Below are 20,816 nucleotides of genomic sequence, written 5' to 3' on the forward strand. Positions count from 1 at the left end.
TGGTAAAATTGCTAAAGCAGAGTTAAATTTTGGTACGGATGTTAACAATGCAAAATCAGTAATGTCAAAATGTGATATCTGCTTGAAAAACAACCCAGTGGCTGGCGGCAGGCACAGCTAGGAAGAATTCGGATAGGAATAGAGCCAGGAGACTACTGGCAGGTAGATTTTGTAGACTTGCCAAGAACTCGAGGATACAAATACCTGTTGGTGGGGGTTGACACATTCTCTGGGTGGCCAGAAGCCCTTCCCTGTCGCACCAACCAAGCAAAGGAAACAGTAAAGTGGTTACTACAGGAGATTATTCCCAGGTTCGGGGTACCCCTAGGGTATCATCAGATAGGGGGCCCCATTTCATAGCTACAGTAGTAAGAGAGGTAAGTAGATTGCTGGGGATAACTTGGGAACTCCACACCCCGTGGAGACCCCAGTCAAGTGGACAGGTAGAGAGGATGAATCAGACACTAAAGAGGCAAATCAGTAAAATATGCCAAGAAGCCACATTGCAGTGGCCCCAGGCTTTGCCAATAGCACTGTTGAGGATTCGGATAAAGCCTAGGAGTGGGATGTCAGTCAGCCCTTATGAGATATTGCATGGGAAACCATATGAATCTCCTGAGCCTAACCCTAATGTGCACGTCACAGGAAAGCAGGAAGTGTATAATTATGTTCTGTCTCTCGGGAAAACTTTAGCTCGGCTCCGGAGCATCCTCGTGTGGAATAGACCGCTGACTCTCGAGAGCCCAGTTCATAACATACATCCAGGAGACGAGGTGTACATCAAGAACTGGAACGAAGAACCACTGAAAGAAAAGTGGAGTGGGCCCCACCAGGTACTGCTGACCACCTTTACAGCAGCCAAAGTAGCCGGCGTGGACCCCTGGATTCACTACACCCGAGTGAAGAAAATCCATCCTGGATCACGGACTGTGTAAACTGTGGAACCAACAAGGCTGCAGATAAGATGTGTGTAATTACTTTGAGAATGCTATCAGTAATTGTGCCAATGGTCATTAATGTCTTTGGGATGTGGAATGCAAAAAGATCAACTAAACACTTTTCATTCTAGAATGAAGAGAGAGGTACAAGCAGAAACACAGGGGATAAAGGTTTCTAATGCAGTTTGGGCTAAGAATGTAATGATTGGATTAGTCAAAGACTTTGCCAAAATGCAAAACACCTGTAGAATAACTGCCTGTATACCAATACCAAAGGGCAGCAGGAGATCCAGTAAATTGGGGAATCACAACATCAAAACTACCTGAAATACAAAAGAACAAAACAATTGCATGCAAACAGGTACCCGAGTCGAGGCAAGTAGTCAAGGAAACTTGGGAGAAAAGAGGAACATGGATGAAACCCATGGGCCAGAAAGACTGTATTCTAAGTGCTGGCACACTAGGAACCCCTATGGGAGAATCAGGAGGCATCACACAATGGCAATGCTATTTGCCACACTATAAAAAGATTACAGAAAATGTTACAGAAACCACTCTGGTATGGAAGTGTGAGGCCAAGGATCAGAAAGATCAGGCAGAGCCTTGGGACAGTGCGTGGTCTGTGAGTATCCTTCAAAGATTCCAATGTATGTCAAACACCCCTTGGTGCATTAAGTGGGAAGGCCCCGAGAATGAAACAGATCCAGCAGTAACAAACACTGCCACCAGTAGCAGAACGAGGGCAGACAAAGTAAGTTGGTGGGCATGTAATAAAACTTATGACTGCACTTCTGATGATGCAGAGATAGAGCAGATGCCACCCCTGGCAATAGCCCTAAACACTGGCTGTGCTTGCAGAGGGATCAAACATAAACAAGGCAGAGGGAATTATAAAGCAGTTGTAGGATGTACCAGGAGTACAGTCTGAGGTCCAGGACAATTTGTATGGGCAGCAAGCGATGGCACCTGGACAACACATCTGCCTGTAGATGGGAAAGTAAAGGAAATTACTTTAGGCCTCCCAACCTCATGTCCAATTTGGAAAAAGTCCCCATTTAATGGAAAACATGAACTTGTGCAGATAAGAGCAAGACGAGAAGTTCTAGACAATGAAAATCCAGATGACACTTGGCAAGAACCCTCTGGTGGAGTGAAATTTGGGTGGGCCCGAGAGTCTTTGCTTGGTCCTACAGCAAACTATCAGAGTAGAAGATGCTGTACAAACTTACAGGTCAGGTAGATAGACTGGCAAGAGTCACCCGGGAAGGCTTTAAAGAATTAAACGTACAATTACAAGCCACCACAAAAATGACTTTACAAAATCGATTAGCCTTAGATTTGTTACTCCTGAAAGAGCATGGAGTATGTGGATTTTTAAAGGGACGGGTTGGTCACTGCTGCGTTCACATCCCAAATGTAACTGCAGATGTAGAATATGACATCAATCAGTTGAAACAAAGAGAGCATGAAGCACAAGAAGAGCAAAAGGATTTGACTACGACCTGGCTAGGCAAAATCTTTAAAGGGTTAGGGTGGAATGTGAGTTCATGGATTAAATCTATCATTGAGAGTGTGATAATCTTACTAATTGTATTCTTAGCAATTTGGTTAGTTCACAGCATCTTAAAAGGAGAGATACAGAAGAAAACATCCTGGAACCAGAAGATAATAAAGGCACTGACACGAGATCCACGCCCACCATCTTCTGGTTCTCCAGTGTGTGACAGCATCCACGACAACGTTTACATCAACCATGGACTTGAAGAACGTCAAGAATAAATTGAGAAATAAAGGCCTGTATCAAGTGAAAACATTTACACCTATAGTGAAGTGAAAATGCTTTCAAAGGGGGGAGAATGATAGTGGGGCCCTGGAAAAATGTCAAAAATAGACTCTGAAAATGTTAGGCTTTGTGCTTGCCAGATCATGTGAAATCGCACCTGCGTAAGCAGAACATGATAAATTATATAATTGTTAGATGTGATGATTGTTTAGTAATTAAATATAATTATTGTTTAATCATAAGAAGAATCATGAGAAACTATGTTAGAAGTTTGAGGGGGGCCACAAGGAGCCCATGCTTGGCTGAAATCTATGTATACAATAGAACAATTGAAGTTTAATCATTAACATGAAAGTTATATAACAATAGAATATAAAAACATGTTCATCCCAAACCCATGTCGGAGTCAGATTTGGGTTGGTACCCCTGACACCCAGAGCTCTTCAATAAAAGCACCTGCATATAATCATTCTGGTGATTATGTGTTTCTGAACGCTAATATACCCAGTAAAGTGTTAAACCCTTCCCAGTTGCTGTGCATGAGGGTCTGTGAATATGCACCAGGCTGATGTAAGGGGAAAGGTATTTCAGGGGATCCCTGAAGGTAACAGGGTGCTCCTGGCTGAGTGCCAAGATGCACCCAGTTTACATCTTCCAAGAACTGTTTAGCATGGCTCTGCCCTGGATCTGCCTTTTTAGAGCATGCAGATTCCTTGGCTGTGGTTTTAGTCCATTCTCTTTATCGCCTCCAGTTTTTGGGCCTTGGTGCACTCTGCCTTCAGACGGGGAGTGCTGATAGTTGGCAGATCTGTACAGGTGTCCTCACCCAGTGTGCATTGGATGTTATCCCACCCAAGCAGGCAGTTTAACACAAGCAGCTATTTCACTGAGCTTAATTAACAACAGAAATAAAAACTATAGAACAAAGCTACTTTAAAAAACAGTCCCAGCCCATATTTGATCCCAGTCTGTGTGGTCCTGATCCATATGGTCCCAGTCCCTGGGATCCCAGTCCATACAGTCCCAGTCCATATTTGATCCCACTTCAGGCTATCCTGGTCTGGAGGGTTCTGATCCACACGATCCCCATCCATGTGATCCCAGTCCAGGTGATCCCAGTCCATATTTGATCCCAGTCCATCTTTGATCCCAGTCCGTATTTGATCCCAGCCCATATTTGATCCCAGTCTGTGGGGTCCTGCACACACTCCCAGGGTCTGGAATTCCAGTTCCCAGCAAGGAAAAAATGTTCCTGCCCTTGAACTTCCTTCCTATCCCCTCAACAAATTGCAATAAAATTATAAACAAAGAAATAATAATTGAAATTAAATAAATTATAATTTAAAAAATCTCAACTCTTCTTTACAATGCTCCAACTATGATTCAACTCAAACCAACAATAACTATTACTATAATATTACCAATGTATATAAATAAACAAATTATATATCAGGAAATACCTTTTGAAAATTTTAACTCGATGACTAATGTACTTTAGAAAAAAAAATCTAAAGAAACTAACAAGCAATCTAACACCTCTTAGTTAAACAATTCATATTACAAATATACTAAACACAAAACCAAACATCAGTATAATTTCTCAAACATTTCAACCAAACAATTAAACTTGAATAACATCCTTAAGTACTCTTGAAAAATTAAAATTATTTTTAAAAAATTAATTGTGTGTGGGTGGTTTTATTTCAATATTGGTTTTTGGATTGTTTGGGTTAGATGATTTAAAAATGGGATTTTTATAGGAATTGAATCAGCTGAGAAGGTGGCACTCTGCAAACAGAACTGACTGAAAATGAACGGGACAGAAATCAGTAACTCTGAAAGTTTTATTTGCTATCAAATACATCCTACACAATCCTCATCCCATTGCTCCAAATTGGGATCCCACTTCTCCCAATCTCCTTCCAACCCCATCTCACCCTGGTGGGTGTGGAATGGAGTGAGTTTGGCCTGGTATTGAGTTTTTTTGAGGAGGGAACAAGGAATTTGAGGTAGGATTGAGCCTTTTTGGGTTAAAATTCAGTTATTTTCAGAGGGATTTGAGTGGTTTTGAGGTGACAGATCCATCCCTCTTGGCTTTTGGAGTGGAAACACATGGAAAAGAGAAAAAAATTCAGGCCAAACCAAAGGACAAGCAGCCAGGCGTGTCCCCAACATGGATCACAGGGAATGAGAGTGACCAGGGCTGTGCCCAAAGTGCCTCCTCCAGTGGGGGATGGAGCTGCAGCAGCGCACGAAGCTCTTCCCGCACTCGGGGCACTCGCAGGGCTTCCCTTACCGGTGCCTCCGTTGGTGTCGGGTCAAGTGAGAGCTCCTGGAGAAGCTCTTCCCACACTGGGGACACTCGTAGGGCCTCTCCCCTGTGTGGATGCGCCGGTGGGTGACGAGGGTGGAGTTGTGCTTGAATCCCTTCCCACAGTCTGGGCAGCGGAATGGCCTCTCCTCTGTGTGAATCCGATAGTGCCGGAGAAGATGGGAGCTGGTCTGAAACCCCTTCCCACACTCAGAACACTCGTAGGGCCTCTCCCCAGTGTGGATCATTTGGTGGCTGATCAGGCTGGAGCTGCAGCTGAAGCTTCTCCCACATTCTTCACACTCATAGGGCTTCTCCCCCGTGTGAATCCTTTGGTGCTTGATCAGGTCAGAGCTCCCCCTGAAACTCTTCCCACACTCCCCACACTCCTAGGGCCGTTCCCCAGTGTGGATCCTCTGGTGCACGATCAGGGTGGAGCTCTACCTGAAGCTCTTCCCACACTCCACGCACGTGTGGGGCTTCTCCCCATCATGGAGCTGCTCATGGAGCACCAGCTCTGAGCTCTGGCTCCATCTCCGGCCGCCTTCCCGGCCCAGGCTGCCTCTTTCCCCCTCACATCCCCGCCATCTGCGTTTGCAGCCCCTCCTCGTGCAGCATCTCCGGGCCTTTTCCTCCCCGTTGGCTTCCTGCGCCGTGGAGCCGCTCAAAACGGCCTCTGCCACCAGGTTCTGCCGCGGGCATTTGTCCTCCCTGCTCTCCATGCTCAGCTCCTGCTCTGGGCGAGGAAGGACAAGGACAGCATGGGATTTGCCTCCGTGCCACAGGCAAGGGCAACCAGATCCCCCCAGGCCGTCTCTGGGGACGCACTGCCCCCTCTTGGCTCTCCCCATTTCGGGATGCCGGGGCTCTTTGGGCTCCCGGGCTCCCTTCTCCCCTCATTCTCTGCTCTGCGCTGCAGCGGCTCCAAGGAGTCCCCCCTGCCCCTCTCCAGGCTCTTGAGGCTCCCGCCAATGGCGGCGCTCCCCCCTCTCTGGCCTCCCCACTTTGGCCTCCTGGGGGACACAGGGCTCTGCTCCTCCAGGCTGCCTCTGCCGGCAGCCGCCACCGCCACCCCCCGATGTCCCCCCGAGGGGCCTTTTCCGCTCAGCCTTGGACTTCTTCATTCTCCAAACATCCCCCCAAAAACCCAACCCAGGGACCCCCCGGGATATCCGGGCCGGGCTCCCCCTCCCAGCTCACCTGTGCCATGGGGGGGGCGATGATCCCACAGGTGGGGGCTGCGAATTCAGGCAGGGCTCGAGACCGCGTGGCTCCCTCAGCTCAGTCTTGATCCGCCTTTGTCCCTCCTCTTCCTCTTCTTCTTTGTCTGCTCTTCTTCTGTCTTATCTCCACCTCCCTCTCCTCCTCCGCCCTAACCCCGCCTCCTTCACTGCTCTTTCTCCTCCCACACCTCCTCTTCCATCCCCCCTCCTCCTCCTCCCCTGTCTTATCCCCACCCCCATCTCCTTTTCCATCCCGCCCCTTCCATTCCTCCCCCTCCTCCTCCCCCCTTACCCCGCCTCCTCCTCCCCCTCCATCCCTGCCCTTCCCTCCCTCCTCCTCCTCCCCCAGCAGCAGCCACACCCTCGGTGCCCCGTTCCCGCAGCCCTCGCAGCCCGCGGCAGCAGCGGCCATGGAGCCGGGCCAGGTCGGCATGGGCAGCGCGGGGCTCTCGGCTGCTCCCAGCCGCTGCGGGCGGGGGGAACCCGGCCCAGGCCAAAGGAGAGGCAAACTGGGCAAACTGGGGGCTGCACATCCAAACTGGGCCTTGCTGGGGACCCTGCCTGGCCACTGCCAGCCCTTGGGGCTCCTCTCGGCACATGCGCCAGGGGGGAACGCACACAGGCCTGGGGGATCCCAGCAGTGGCAGCACTGCCAGGGACTGGGCTGCACTGGGATCGTACAGAGGGTGACTGGGATTATGCTGAGGGTGACTGGGAGTAGCTGTGAGCAACTGGGATCATGGTAGGAGCAACTGGGAGGAACTGGGTGATTGGAAACTGTGGCGCTTATACTGGCGTGAACTGGGATCATGCTGGAGCTGACTGGGATCATTCTGGCAGTGAGTGCCACTACACTGAGGCTGACTGGGAGTGCTTGGGAGCAAATGGGATCATACTGGAAGGAACTGGAAAGATGCTGGAGGGAACTGGGCTACACTGGGGGATACTGGGAGTGACTGGAACAAAAGTGAAGGTGAAAGAGAGCAACTGGAACCATGTAGAGCAAAACTGGTTCATACTGGCAGGGACTGGGAGCACACTGGGCTCCTATTTGGATCATACTGGGAGGGACTGGACTAATACTGGGAGGATCTGAGAGGGACTGGGAGCACACCCTGCACATCATCCCCCAGACTGGGCCTGACTGGGAGCAACTGGGAGCACGCTGGCAGCAAATGGCATCATACTGGGACTGACTGGGCTGATCTAGGGAGCAACTGGAACCACGCTGGAGGCAGCTGGGACCATACTGGGAGAGATTGGAAGCAACTGGGATTTTACTGGGACCACACTGGAAGGGCTGGCATGTGACTGGGATCAAACTGCAGCTTACTGGGATCACACTTTGGCCTACTGGGAGCAGCTGAGGGAAACTGGGATGATGCTGCAAGCAAACTGGAGGAACTGGGAAGGACTGGATGCATGCTGGAGGCAACTGGGATATACTGGGCATGACTGGGGGATCATACTGGGATAACTGACACCTTACTGGGGCCACTGGCAGTGCCTGGAAATGACTGCAGACATGCTGGGGGCAACTGGGATATACTGGGAGTGTCTGGAACCATACTGGGGGGACTGGAACCACACTGGAAACAACTGGGATCATGCTGGGGAGAACTGGGACCACACTGGGGGCAACTGGGAGTGAGTGGGACCATGCTGGGAGGGACTGGAATCATCTGGGGAGGGACTGGGACTAGAGCAGGGGCAACTGGGTCCAACTGGGACCATCCTGGGAGTGTCTGTAACCATAGGGGAGTGATGGAAGCACACTGGGAACAGCTGGGCCCATGCTGGGAGCAACTGGGATCCCACTGGGGGCACTGGCATCAGACTGGGAGTGACTGGGAGCAACTGGGATTAGACTGCAAGGGACTGGGATCATACTGGGAGTGGCTACACTCATACTGGCATTATACTGGGTGTGAATGGAACCTGACTGGGGCTTACTGGGAGCTACTGGGCCCATGTTGGGAGGAAAATGTGACCCACTGGGAGCAACTGGGATCGGCTGGAAGGTTCTGGAACCATGCTGAGAGGACTGAGACTACAACTGGGGCAACTGGGATCATCCTGGGAGCAACTGGGGCCACCCTTTGAGCAACAGATGGAAACTGGGATGATGCTAGAGGAAACTGGGAGGAACTGGGAAAGACTGGGATCATTCTGAGGTAACTGAAACATACTGGGAGTGTCTCTAACCATCCTGGGGGCACTGGAACCACACTGGGAACAGCTGGGATCATGCTGGGAGCAACTGGGACGATGCTGGGGGAAACTGAATCTACCCTGGAGGCAACTGGGCACGACTGGGACCCTGCTGGGAGGGACTGGGACTATTCTTGGGCCAACTGGGATCATCATGGGAGGAACTGGGAACAGCTGGAATTATGCTGGGAGCAACTGGGATCACACTGGGATCCCAGTGAGAGCAGCTGTGTCCATGCTGGGTTACACTGGGATCTCATTGAGAGCGACTGGAATCACACTGGGATTGACTGGGAGTGGCTGGTTTTGTGGATTTTGGGGGTTTGGATTTTGGGGGATTTTCTTGGCATTTTGAGGGGGAGTTTTTCTGGGGGAGTTTGGGGGTTTATTGAAATTTCTTGTGGCTCTTTTTGAATTTTGGGGATTTTACTGGGATGTTGTTGGGATTTTTTGTGATTCTCAGAAATTCCTGGGGTTTTATTGGGATTTTTAGGAGATTTTGCGGCATTTTTTTGGAATTGTGGTGGCATTCAGAGGGATTCATTGAGGATTTGGGGTTTTGGGGATTTTTGGTGGTATTTGGGGGGTTTTGGGTGTTGCCAGGATTTCTTTGCATCTTGGGGGAGATTTTGTGGGACTTTTTCTAGATTTGGGGACATCTTTGGGGGATTTGCGGAGTTTAATCAGGAGTTTTGGGATTTTTGGCATTCCAAAGAATTTTATGGGCTTTTATTGGGATTCTAGAGTGTTTTAATGGGATTTTGAGAGATTTCAAAGGATTTAGTGGGTTTTATTGGGACTTTTGGGGCTTTTAAGGAGATTTTGGTGCCTCTCAGCCCTTCCCCACACCCAGGGAATGCCCCAAAGCCCCCCTAAAATTCCACTAAAACCCCACAAATCCCCAAAAATTACAAGAAAACCCTAAAAAACCCCAGGGAATCTTCAAACATCCCAGTGGAACTCACCAAAATTTTAAAAAACTCACTAAATTTTCAATAAATCTCCCCCCAAAAGCCCTGTGGTGGTTTGACAGGAAATGTGTTTTTTGGGATGCTGTGTTTTTGGCCAATGGATATTCAGGCTTTAATATTGGCATTTAACCTGGCCATTGGGATATGGACACGCCTCTGAGAACACGGGGTTAAAAGCAGAGCTCTCCCCTGGGAGGGCCCTCTTGGGTTTCCGGCGGGAAAGAGTTCGGGTCTCTGCCCCGGCCCAGCTGCTGGCTGGGCGGGCGGAGGGGAAAAGCCATGTGGCCGGGAGAGGTAGGCCTGAGCCCGGGGCTGGAAGGGTGGAAGAGAGAGAGAGAGACACCAGGAGCCATCGGGCAGCCCCCCGGGAGACAGAGAGAGAGAGAGAGAGCCGGTGCCTGAGACTGTGACCTTGAACCTTGATAAACATGGGCCTGTGCCGGCAGCACGGCTGGGACGGAGAAGAAGGGGGGGTGCAGCCGGCCGCTTGTAGGAGCTTTTAACCCCTTTTTGGACAATGAGAACTTTACAGAACATTGACCTTTCCTAGAAGAGACATAGAGTGGAAGATGAAGAAGGAAATGGGCAAGTGTGAGAGAGGTCTGGGCAAGTGAGAGATGTTGGAAGAATAGAGAAGAATCTTAGTGGGAAGAGATGATGGAGTGGCTTTTGCTGGACTCTTTTTGTACAGCCATGGACAGAACCATGTTCCTTGTGACACAGAGACTGCATCCAGGGGGAGGCAATGCCTCAGGACCAAGAGGGTTCAGTGTTGGTGCCCCTCGGCCCCAGGGGGTGAAATATGGGGGGGACAGGTGTCCCAAAGGAGAGACTGTGCCCTTTTTGGATCGGGACAAAGCATCCTTAAAAAGACAACCCTAGGAGCAGCTCTGGTCCGTGTTCAGTGGTGAGAGCGCTGGACATGAAAGGAAGAGGTCACGACGGCAGATGTACTCTGGGCGGTGCCACGAGTGACATGGAAACACACGAGGCTTCAGCTGTGTTTCCAGGGGAAGCCAATGGTACAAGAAGGACTCCTCTCCTCTTGATGAACTGAGGATTGATTGTCTAAAAGGTGGTGCCGGACTAAGAGTTGGTGATTTGGGGAATAGATGTATTGTATTGGAAATTTGGTGGGGGGAGGAGGAAATGTATTTGTAAGGTTTTCATTTTCCCTGTGTGTGTGTTCCTTTTTATCTGTAGTTGTAGTGTAGTTAATAAAGTTTTGTTTTCTTTCTTCCCTAAGTAGGAGCATGCTTTGCTTATTCCTGGTCATATCTCACAGCAGCTACCAGGGAGAGGGTATCTTCATGAGGGCACTGGCATTGTGCCAGTGTCAAACCATGACAATGGAGCACATGAATGCACTTTGACACCAGATTCTCACCCCTGCTTGAGCGCTCTGGCACAGCAGGAGCGGCCATTCCCTAATAACACACGGGTTTGCAACTCTTGTGCAAAGCAACACAAATTGTCTCTCTCCTCCTGCAGACCATGGTGTCCAAATCAGTCCCTGCCCTGCTGGTGCTGCTCCTCTTCCACTTCCCACGGCCCGTGGTGATCAGTTGGGATGAGGATGCAGAGCTGGGCAAAGAGGGCCTGGAGCAGGCTACCCCAGAGCCACCCGAGCCTGCCTGGGGACCCCTGCTCTGGGCAGCCGTGCAGCAGGGGCCCTACTGGGCTGCTGCTGAGCTGCTCTTCCTGCCTTTCTTCCTCTGCCTCAGGCCCAGAAGGGCGGCCATGAAGCAGAGAGCAGCGGCCCAGAGAGCTGAAGGAGAGGCCAGAAGGCGCAGGATGGAAATGGAGCAGAGAAGGCTTCGCTTCAAGAGGACATGCAAAGACTTGAAGGAGATGTGGAGAACCATGAAGATGATCAAGAAGAAAATGGCCAGGCTGATTTGAATGAACAGCAAGGTGAGCGGGATGCTCTCTGGCCTGGCCAAGGCGAGCCGCACATCTTTGTGAGCAGCCAGCGCACAGAGCTGCGCTTGCTGCCCAGCACAGCCCTGCGCCGGGGCACAGGCTCCGGGCTCCTGACACACCCTGCCCCTCTGCCCTCTCTCTTACTTTATCCGTGTTAACTGTATCTATTTGAACCCTTTTCCATACAGAGCCTTTGCATTTGCTCGAGGATGGAGGCATTTGAAGCAGGATTGGGCCAGATGGATGGATGGGGCAGGGCCTGCAAGGCCTCCCTGGCGTTCAGCAGCCTAAGGCAGGAAATGCCGAGTCATGATGGCTGGGCCTAAGATGCCCCTCTTCCGCCTTTGGGCCCCTGCTTATCTCTCTCTATGACTATAGGTCGCTTTCGCCTCAACCCTTACTACTGAACAATTTCTAAAACCCCTGAATGCTGTAAAAACCTTTACTTCTGCCCAGATTGGCAGAAGAGGCTGTCCCTGAAAACCTTTGCAGAAGAGCCAAAGAAAGACATCTCTGTGGAACCTCACACAGCCTTCTCCTCTCTCTCCCTGCATCTGCCCAAGGCACTTAGCAAGCCAAAGAGCTGCAAAACCAAATGGGCTGATAATCACTAAAGAGCTGATATCCCCCATGAGCTGAGCTTGCTAAGGTAGCCTGCAGCTGGAAGCTGCCTGGGAGTCCAGGCAGGCTGTGCTGGACAGGACTGTGCTATCCGGAGCAGCCACAGCCGGACGGGGATACCCCGAAACGTGGCCGAGGCACGCATTAGGTGGATATTGATTTAACTTCATACTTAGTTTAGAAATAATTTAGATAGGTTATTTTTTTATCTATAAAGAATTTCATTGTATAGTATAAAAATTGTACATTTTAGTACATAAACATAGGAATTATATAAGAGACAACTACTAATTCTCTTAGAATGATTCTACATTCTACTTACTACATAGTAATTATCATTAATTGTAACAATTACTGCGAATTATGGCAATGAACCAGAATTGATATGTGTTGAATCTTTGTCACACTAAGTAACTTTTCACACTCTACAATGTCCAAACACCATTGTCATTCTATTAGTTCATATATCTTTTAGAACGCTCCAGAAAAAAATTCCTAAGGTAAGGATGACTATTATTGTGATTTGTTCCTGAGGATGTTTAAAGTATATGATAGATTTTCAAAAGGACACTGCCCGCCCTCATTTCTTGTGGCATTCTGTTCCCTCTAGAGCTGCAGTCAGTGCAGAGTTCCAACAAAGGCAGTGCTTGAACAAACACTGTGTCTGTGAGTGTCCACAGTGGCCTCCAAGGCCATCCAGTTCTACCCCTGTGCCATGGGCTGGGACACCTCTGGCTGGGCCAGGCTGCTCCAAGGCCCATCCAGCCTGGACTGGAACACTTGCAGGGACGGGGCAGCCGCAGCTGCTCTGAGCACCCTGTGCCAGGGCCTCACAGCCCTCACAGCCAAGGCTTCCTTCCCCAGAGCCCAGCTCGGCCTGCCCTGTGGTAGGGGGAAGAAGCCATTGGCCCTGGCGCTGGCCCTGCAGGCCCTGGCCCACAGCCCCTCTGCAGGGCTCTGCTGGGCCTGGTGCAGGCACGGAAAGGCCGCAGGAAGGCGCCCCTGGAGAAGGCCTTGGAGAGCGCTGGGGCCAGGAGTGCCCCCGTGAGGGCAGCGAGCAGGGCCCAGCCTGTCCGTCCGTGAGCGAGGGCACAGGGCGGGCGCTGGGGCCCTGCCAGCTGGAGCGCATGAATGCGCTCGGACCTGAGATTCCTGCCCCTTGCTCAGCTGTTCCGCTACAGCACGAGTGGCCAATTTGTGCCACTCTTGTACAAAACAGCTGAAATTCTCTGCCAGAACCAGCCGTGTGCTGCTTCTTGATCTAGAGGAGCCTGGAGGTGGCCTGGCTACTGTTCCATCTCAGTGATGTCCGACAATGGGAAGGTTTCACAGAGCTCTTGGATGGGCTGCATCTCGGAAGACTCAGGCAGGAAAACTGAGCCACCCTCACCTACTCCACAGAGAAAGAGAGAAAAACCAGCGCCATCACAGAAGCAACTCTGGTGCTCTCATAGTTGATATTATGTATCATATTCAAGATTATCAGTTATATTCTTTTCTCTTCCATAACATGTCTGGCAACTTCTGCCTGCTTTGTGGAGGGAGCCCCTGGGGCCCATCCCCTCCCAGAGGGGCTGCACTTGCTGCCTGCCGGGGCTTTCATTGCTGGGCCCACTGGGAGCCCCTGAGCTGGGCTGGGCACCAAGGGCAGGGCTGGCCCGGCTGTGATGCCTCTGGCCCCTGTGACACCAGGGGCAGCGTGTCACAATGGGGGCAGCTGGAAAAGGCCCCCGCAGGTAACGCTGGCCCAGCACAGCCTGGGCAAGCGGTGAGTGCGCACGTGGCGGGGCTGGGCCGGGCCAGGGCCGGGCCACAAGCGCCGCACCCGGGCCTGCATTGTCCCCCTGCACCCAGGGCCAGCCCCTGGGGCCGGCGCCTTGGCCGGGGCACGGGGCTGCTGCTGCTGGCCCACTGGCACAGGCCCTGCTGCCTGCCAGCTGCCCGGGGCTCTCTGCTTCTGCCCTCACATCCCTGCGCCTCCGGGCCTCACTTCAGCGCCCACAAGCTCCCTTGGCAGCCCCAGTGAAAGCCTTGTCTCTCTCCTCCTGCAGACCATGGCGCACAGAGCAGTCCTGGCTGGGCTTGTGCTGCTCCTCTTCCTGTTCCCACTTTCCGTGGTGGACAGATTTCACGGGGATGGGCAGCAGCGTGCAGAGGAGATGAAAGCGGCCCCCCCAGAGCCAGCTGAGCCTGGCTGGGGACCCTGGCTCCTGGCTGCCTTGCGCTACCTGCACCAGCTCTGGCAAATTGCTCAGCCACTGCTCCTGCTTTTGGGCTGGTGGCTCAGGCGTAGAAGGGCAGCCACGAGGCAGAGAGCAGTGGCCCAGAGAGCTGAGGAAAAGGCCAGAAGGAGGAAGGTGGAAAGCGAGCGGAGAAGGCGGCTCCTTAGGAAGAGATTCAAAGACATGGAGCAAATGCGCCGGGCCACAAAAGAAATAGAAAAGCAAATGGCCAGGCTGATTGGAATGAATAGGGATACAAACAGGATGCTGAAGGTAGGCAGGGCAGGCTTTTGGAGGAGCACAGGCAGTGGCTGTGTGAAGAAAAGCTTCCTGCTGGAGATGCTCTCTGGGCCGGCCAAGGCGAGCCGCACATCTTTGTGAGCAGCCGGCGCACAGAGCTGCGCTTGCTGCCCAGCACAGCCCTGCGCCGGGGCACAGGCTCCGGGCTCCTGACACACCCTGCCCCTCTGCCCTCTCTCTCCTCACGGGATCTGTAGGAACTGCATCTATTTTAACCCTTTCCCATACAGAGCCTTTGCATCTGCTTGGAGGAAAGCACCATCTGAAGGCATCGGGCCCAATGATTGGAGATTGATTCAAATTCTTAAATAGTTTTGAGATATTTATAATGTTTTCTTTAAAAATAGTTGTCTTTAGCAACATTTTCAAAACTTTTTATTAATATACTGTAGAATAATACTCTTGTAAGATAACATAAATATTTTAATATTAAGTAGTAATAAATAATGGCACTTTTCCTTATATTACATAGAACTTATAATTCATCAAAATTACCAAGAATTTTTACAGTTAACCAAAACTGAAGTATACTTTATTTCTGTTTAAACCAGCAAATGTTGCTTAATCTTCATGATCCAATAATTATTTTGTGTCTTGTTTAATATTCATATATACAGTACATAGACTGTCGCTACGAATGCCTATAATCACAATTGGTTAATTTAAATTACACTCTCTGCCCTCCTGTCTCGGGAGGGTGACTTCCCTCAGGCAGCTGCAGTCCCTGTCAAGATGCAATAAAGGCAATGCCTGAACAAACGCTGTGTCTGTGAGTGTCCATGCTGGACTCAGGTGTCAGCTGTGGGGAATTCCTGACACAGGGGCACCACAGCAGCCCTTGGCCATGCAGAGGCTCCTTTCCTCCCCTGCAGCAGCTGCTCCTTTGGTGCTGTGATCCAGCCTCTGCTCTGTGCGATGCCAAATGCAAGAAAACCAGGAGTGCCACCACTCAGACTGTCACTCGGGTCCCTGCAGAGCTCAGGAGCCACCATGGCTGTGTAGGTGTGGAACCTGCAGTGGGCCATGACAGCAGGGACAGCAGGGACAGCAGGGACAGCAGGGACAGGGGGACACAGCACAGCAATCACAGCCCGGCTGCCCTGGGACAGGCCCGGCAGGCAGACAGGACACGGGGCAGGCAGGAGTCCCCATCCTCTCTGTGCCCTCCTGAGCACAGGCACATAAGGGACAGGGGCAATGGGGACACAGCCGGCCCCTCTCCTCTGGGAATATCCCACCTGCCCAGGGGCCCTGACAGAACGCAGGGGCTGAGGCTCTGCAAGGGGAACCCAAGGCTGAGCAGGAGGACCTCCAAGTTACATCTGCCCACATTCTGCATGCAAACTGCTGCGTGGAGGAGAAAACCAGAGGGGCCTTGCCACAGCAGATCCCATCTGAGGGAAGGTGTTCTCTATTCCTGCACACGGGTGCCCCATGCAACATGGAGCACATGAATGCACTTTGACACCAGATTCTCAGCCCTGCTCGAGCGCTCTGGCACAGCAGGAGCGGCCATTCCCTAATAACACACGGGTTTGCAACTCTTGTGCAAAGCAACACAAATTGTCTCTCTCCTCCTGCAGACCATGGTGTCCAAATCAGTCCCTGCCCTGCTGGTGCTGCTCCTCTTCCACTTCCCACGGCCCGTGGTGATCAGTTGGGATGAGGATGCAGAGCTGGGCAAAGAGGGCCTGGAGCAGGCTACCCCAGAGCCACCCGAGCCTGCCTGGGGACCCCTGCTCTGGGCAGCCGTGCAGCAGGGGCCCTACTGGGCTGCTGCTGAGCTGCTCTTCCTGCCTTTCTTCCTCTGCCTCAGGCCCAGAAGGGCGGCCATGAAGCAGAGAGCAGCGGCCCGGAGAGCTGAAGAAGAGGCCAGAAGGCGCAGGATGGAAATGGAGCAGAGAAGGCTTCGCTTCAAGAGGACATGCAAAGACTTGAAGGAGATGTGGAGTACCATGAAGATGATCAAGAAGAAAATGGCCAGGCTGATTTGAATGAACAGCAAGGTGAGCTGGTTCCTGCTGTGAAGCTGAACTCATTGTGTTCAAGTCAGATTTCCTCTGCACAGATGTCATTGTAGTCAGATGAGAAATTGGCCCCTTAATTTGAATGCAGTGGTGCATAGAGCTGTAGTCTAATGTTTTAATGTAGCTGACCTGTGCCCTGATAGCAAGGGGTGTTTAACAAATCTGGTATTGCCAGAAGGCTTTTGTGACTCTCAGACTGTGCTCTGCACATGGAGCAGCAGAAGAATTAAGGCCAAATCCTCCCTCAGGAACTGGAGGATATCACACGTGGGTAAGGAGCTTTTGTAAGGGAGAATTGACTGTTCTTCTCTTCCACCAGGTGACCCTGTGCTCCAACACGGTGATCGAGTTCTACCAGAGAATGCTGGTGCACCTGAAGGGTGTTGGCAAGGGAGGGGCAACCCTGATCATCACAGCCAGGTCCCAGCCCTTGCCTGGCTCCCCCAGGCACTGCCTTGCCCAGGCTTTGCTGGCTGCAGCTGCCAAGGAGAAGTGCTGCTGGATGCCCTCATGTTGTGCCAGCTGGACATGAGAACAGCAGTGCTTGGGCAGCAGCCTGTGGTGAAAAGCACCCCTGCTCACAGCCCAGCACGGGCCTGGGCCCTCTTCTAAAGGCACCAGCAATGATATCATTGATTGGCCTGGGCTTTGGTGCGTGAGGGGGAACAAATTTCCCGAGGGCCTCCTCTCCTTCTTCCTGCAAGAGGTGGAGTTGTGCTGGTGGTGAGCACCGTGCACGGGTTTGGGCCACACCAAGCAGCTGCTGAGAGTCAGGGTCTGGCTCTGTCCATGAGGGCCCATGGCAGGGGGGAAGTGGCTCCCAGCAAGAGTGGGGAGGGCAAGGTCTGACGAGAGGAAAGCAGCCCTTGGTGTGGCAGGTCAGCTCCAGATTTTCTCCTTCCCTCTGCTTCCCAATTTGAGCTTTAATGTTGTCAGAGCTGAGCCCAAAAGTCATCGTTGCTGCAGCAGAATTCCATGCTGCTGTGCTGCTGTGGGTGTCAGTGTGATGCCAGGAGGGATGCAGCTCCCTGGGGCTGTTCCCTGTCGCAGGCAGAGCCATGCAGGCAGTGCCTGGGCTGCCATTCTGTAAAGCAGGTGGAGCTGGGGCCAGGCAGGGCCTGGAGCTGTGCAGTGGAGGAGCCAGGGAGCTGCAGGGCCTGGCAGGGGCTGATCAACCCCTCTGTGGGGCAGCTGCTGTCTCGTGCCCTCCAGGGCTGGGGCAAAGAGCTGAGTTCTCAGGCAGGGCAGCAGCACCACGGCAGAGAAGGGAGTCATTTGTACTGAGACCTTGGGTTGTGTGTTCCTTGGGCCTTGGGGAGCCCTGATCCTTGTTGGGAAGGCTCCCCCAGAGCTCGTGGCTCACTGGGACTGTTCCAGGAGTCCTTGCAAGCCTTCTGGGGTACAGGAGGGGCTGAGGCAGCTGTGGGGCAAAGGGCTCTGCCTGGGGCACTGGGCAGCCTCTGGGTGCTGCCTCTCAGGGTTTGGGCCTCCTTGACAAGACGTGTTGGAGTGGGCAGAGGTAGAAGGCAATTTATCCCTGTAGGGCTGTTCAATGTGCATTGGACAGTGACCAATGTGTTCTGCTCCATTGCACAATCTCTGGGGGGAAACGTTCTCCATTCTCTCAGGATCTCTGATTGCCCTGGGGTCATCTCTCTGCCCAGATGTCTCGTTCCTGAGCTCCAAGTGTCCCCCCAAGTGCTGCTGTACGATGAGTGCCACCTGAAGGTGCCCCAGGAGAGGAAGATCCTCATGAGGAATCCCAGCCCCTTCCTGGCTGCTACGGGCTCATTCCCCAGCTTTGGCATCACATCCACCTCCTCCTGTCAAATATTACTGAGGAGATTATTAAGGGAAAAAAGGGTTTGGATAAGACCTTGCTGGTTTCTATTCAGCCTTAAAGATCTGCTGAGAACAGGATCCTACCCGAATGTAAACTTTAGGAGGCAGTTGAGGCTCCTGAGGAAACAGTTGATGTTCTGGTCTTCAGGGGCTTTTCTTGTGGGAGATCTGAGAGGGTTGTGAAAAGCTGCTGCATCCACAGACACCAGTGCCTGTGCTGGCAGCCTCCTTGCAGGATCCCCTGGGAGTGCTAAGCCTACAATTCTTGCATCTTGTTTGTGCCTTTTACCTTTGTCCTGGGCAGTTGTAAACGTGTGTGTAAGTTGCTGTTGCGGTGCATGTTGAGGAGTCTAAAGTTTCTCCAGAGGTGCCTCTGAAGCTGCATTTCATTCTGTCCCTGCCAGAAACGCAAGGAGGACTCTGCTGTGCTCGACCCCAGCCCCAAGCCCTGTGGGATTGTGCAGCCCCAGAGCTCAGCAGAGATCCCAGCTGTGGTGGCAGTGCAGGCCCTGGGGACACTCACGGCCCCAGCGCTGTCACCGGCGTGTTCGGGGATGAGCTGGGTCCCGAGCGGGTGGCTCGGGGATCCAATACGGGGACGCGTCGCTCCGGCAGCCCCGGCAGCCCCGGAGGGCTCCGGCCCCCGCCCGGCAGAGCTGCGGCTGCTGAGACCCCAAAATATCCCCAAAAAACAGGTGACACACCCCAAAAATATCCCAAAAAATCCAGGGGACACCCCTCAAAATCCCAAAAAATCCCAGTCAGACCCCCCTGAAAAATCTCAAACAATCTGGGTGAGATTCCCCCCAAAATGACAAAAAATCCGAGTGAGATCCTCCCCAAAAAATCCCCCAAAACCAAGTGAGATCCTCCCCAAAAAGAATCCCCAAAAAACCCCAAAGTCCAGGTGAGACAGCTCCCCAAAAAAATTTTTAAAATTTCAGGTGAGACCCCCCCCCTCGAAAATCCCAGAAAAAAAGTGAGACCCCCCAAAAAATCCAGGTGAGACCCCCCAAAAAATTCCTCAAAAATCTAGGTGAGATCCCCCAAAAATGCCAAAAAGTCCAGGTGAGACCCTCCCCCCAAAAAACCCCAAATAAATCCCAAACCCACCCCAAAAAATCCAGGAGAAACCCCCAAAAAATAAAACAAAAAACAGGTGAGATACCCCCCAAAAATCCCCAAAAAATCCCACTCAGACCCCCCTGGATTTTTTGTGTGCAGCTGCTCCTGGCAGGGTGCACAGGGACAGGGATTCTGCCGGGGAAAACAGGCCCAGGCTGCTGGGGAGAAGGACAGGAGGGATGGGAGGCACAAACAGCTCCTGCTGGTGCAGGTGTCCCTCCCTCCCACTGCAGGTCCCTGTTCATGGTTATCTTATTTTCCAGAGATGAGCTTTACCCTCCTGAAGTCAAACCCCACCCACCAAAGGGGAAGAGAAGCAGTTTGGGTTCCTTGGCATCTCAATGGAGGCATTCCAAGGTCAGAAATGTGGAGGAGCCAGTCGCAGCCCTGAAAGAAGTGCAGGATTTTCCCCACTCTTCAGGAGCAGAGGTAGATTTTCTTGTCCATGCCGTGCTTGTGTTCCTCCCCAGCCTGCCAGCACCAAGTCCTGCTCATGCTGAGCTCCCTTTTTGCTGCCCTGCTGGGCTGTGCCCTGACAGTGGGCTGGGCAGCAGGGCCAGTGGCTGGACATGGGCTGAGGGGGAGGGAGAAACAGGAGAGTTTTCCTTGGAGAAGCTGACTCAGATCCTACAGGCCTGTGCTGAGTGTGGGATTTTGTGCCTTGTTTCCTTCCCAGTGTAAGATGAGGCTTTTCCCTGCATCATCCTGGTCAGATCTCCAGCTTCCCTCCCAGAGCCAGCTGGGATGATCCTGATCTCCATGGAGCCTCTTCCCAAGGCAGCCAGACTCCCTGTTTGCAGGGCTCTGCTTTCCCCCAGAGCTGCTGCTGCCCTGCTGGCCCTGGAGCTGTCTGACAAAGGGAGACTTTGCAAAGTGGCTGTCTCTGCCTCCCAGCACAGAAAATGGCTTGTTTTCCAGGTGCCAGCACCAACTCCTGAGCACCCTCACCTGCCACGAGGCTCGGAGGGGTTCAGGTGCTCCCTGGACGTGGCGCACGCTCCCCTGGGAGCGGAGAAGGCAGGAGGGAATCTGTCTCCCTGCCCATTGTCAGCGTGGCCAGCAGGGCTGGAGCTGCCAGTGCCGCTGGGGGCCCTCAGCACTGGCCACAGAGGGGCCTCCCATCCCTGCAGGCCCATCACAAAGGGCTGCTGGAGCAGCTGCTTGTTGGAGAGGCCGGGCAGGACACGTTGCAGGGCTGCCCAAGGACGCTGTGCAGCACCTGTGCAGGGCACTGCTCCCCCTGGAACTCCTCAGGTGCTCCACAGGAAATTTTGGCAGGAGCTTTTGCTGCAGCACCTTGAGAAAGCAGCATTTAAATC

The 20,816-nt window shown here is 52.5% G+C and overlaps 1 protein-coding gene and 1 pseudogene across 1 annotated transcript in view; one reads left to right on the forward strand and one right to left on the reverse strand.

The window, feature by feature from the left end:
* The window catches only part of LOC143696047 (uncharacterized), a 343,050-nt gene that overhangs the window by 227,964 nt on the left and 94,270 nt on the right, over positions 1 to 20,816 (forward strand). The gene's annotated exons all lie outside the window — the stretch shown is intronic.
* LOC143696102 (uncharacterized) lies at positions 4,548 to 5,956 on the reverse strand (annotated as a pseudogene).

This window comes from Agelaius phoeniceus, chromosome 28, assembly GCF_051311805.1.
Source record: "Agelaius phoeniceus isolate bAgePho1 chromosome 28, bAgePho1.hap1, whole genome shotgun sequence".
Taxonomy (NCBI): Eukaryota; Metazoa; Chordata; class Aves; order Passeriformes; family Icteridae; genus Agelaius; species Agelaius phoeniceus.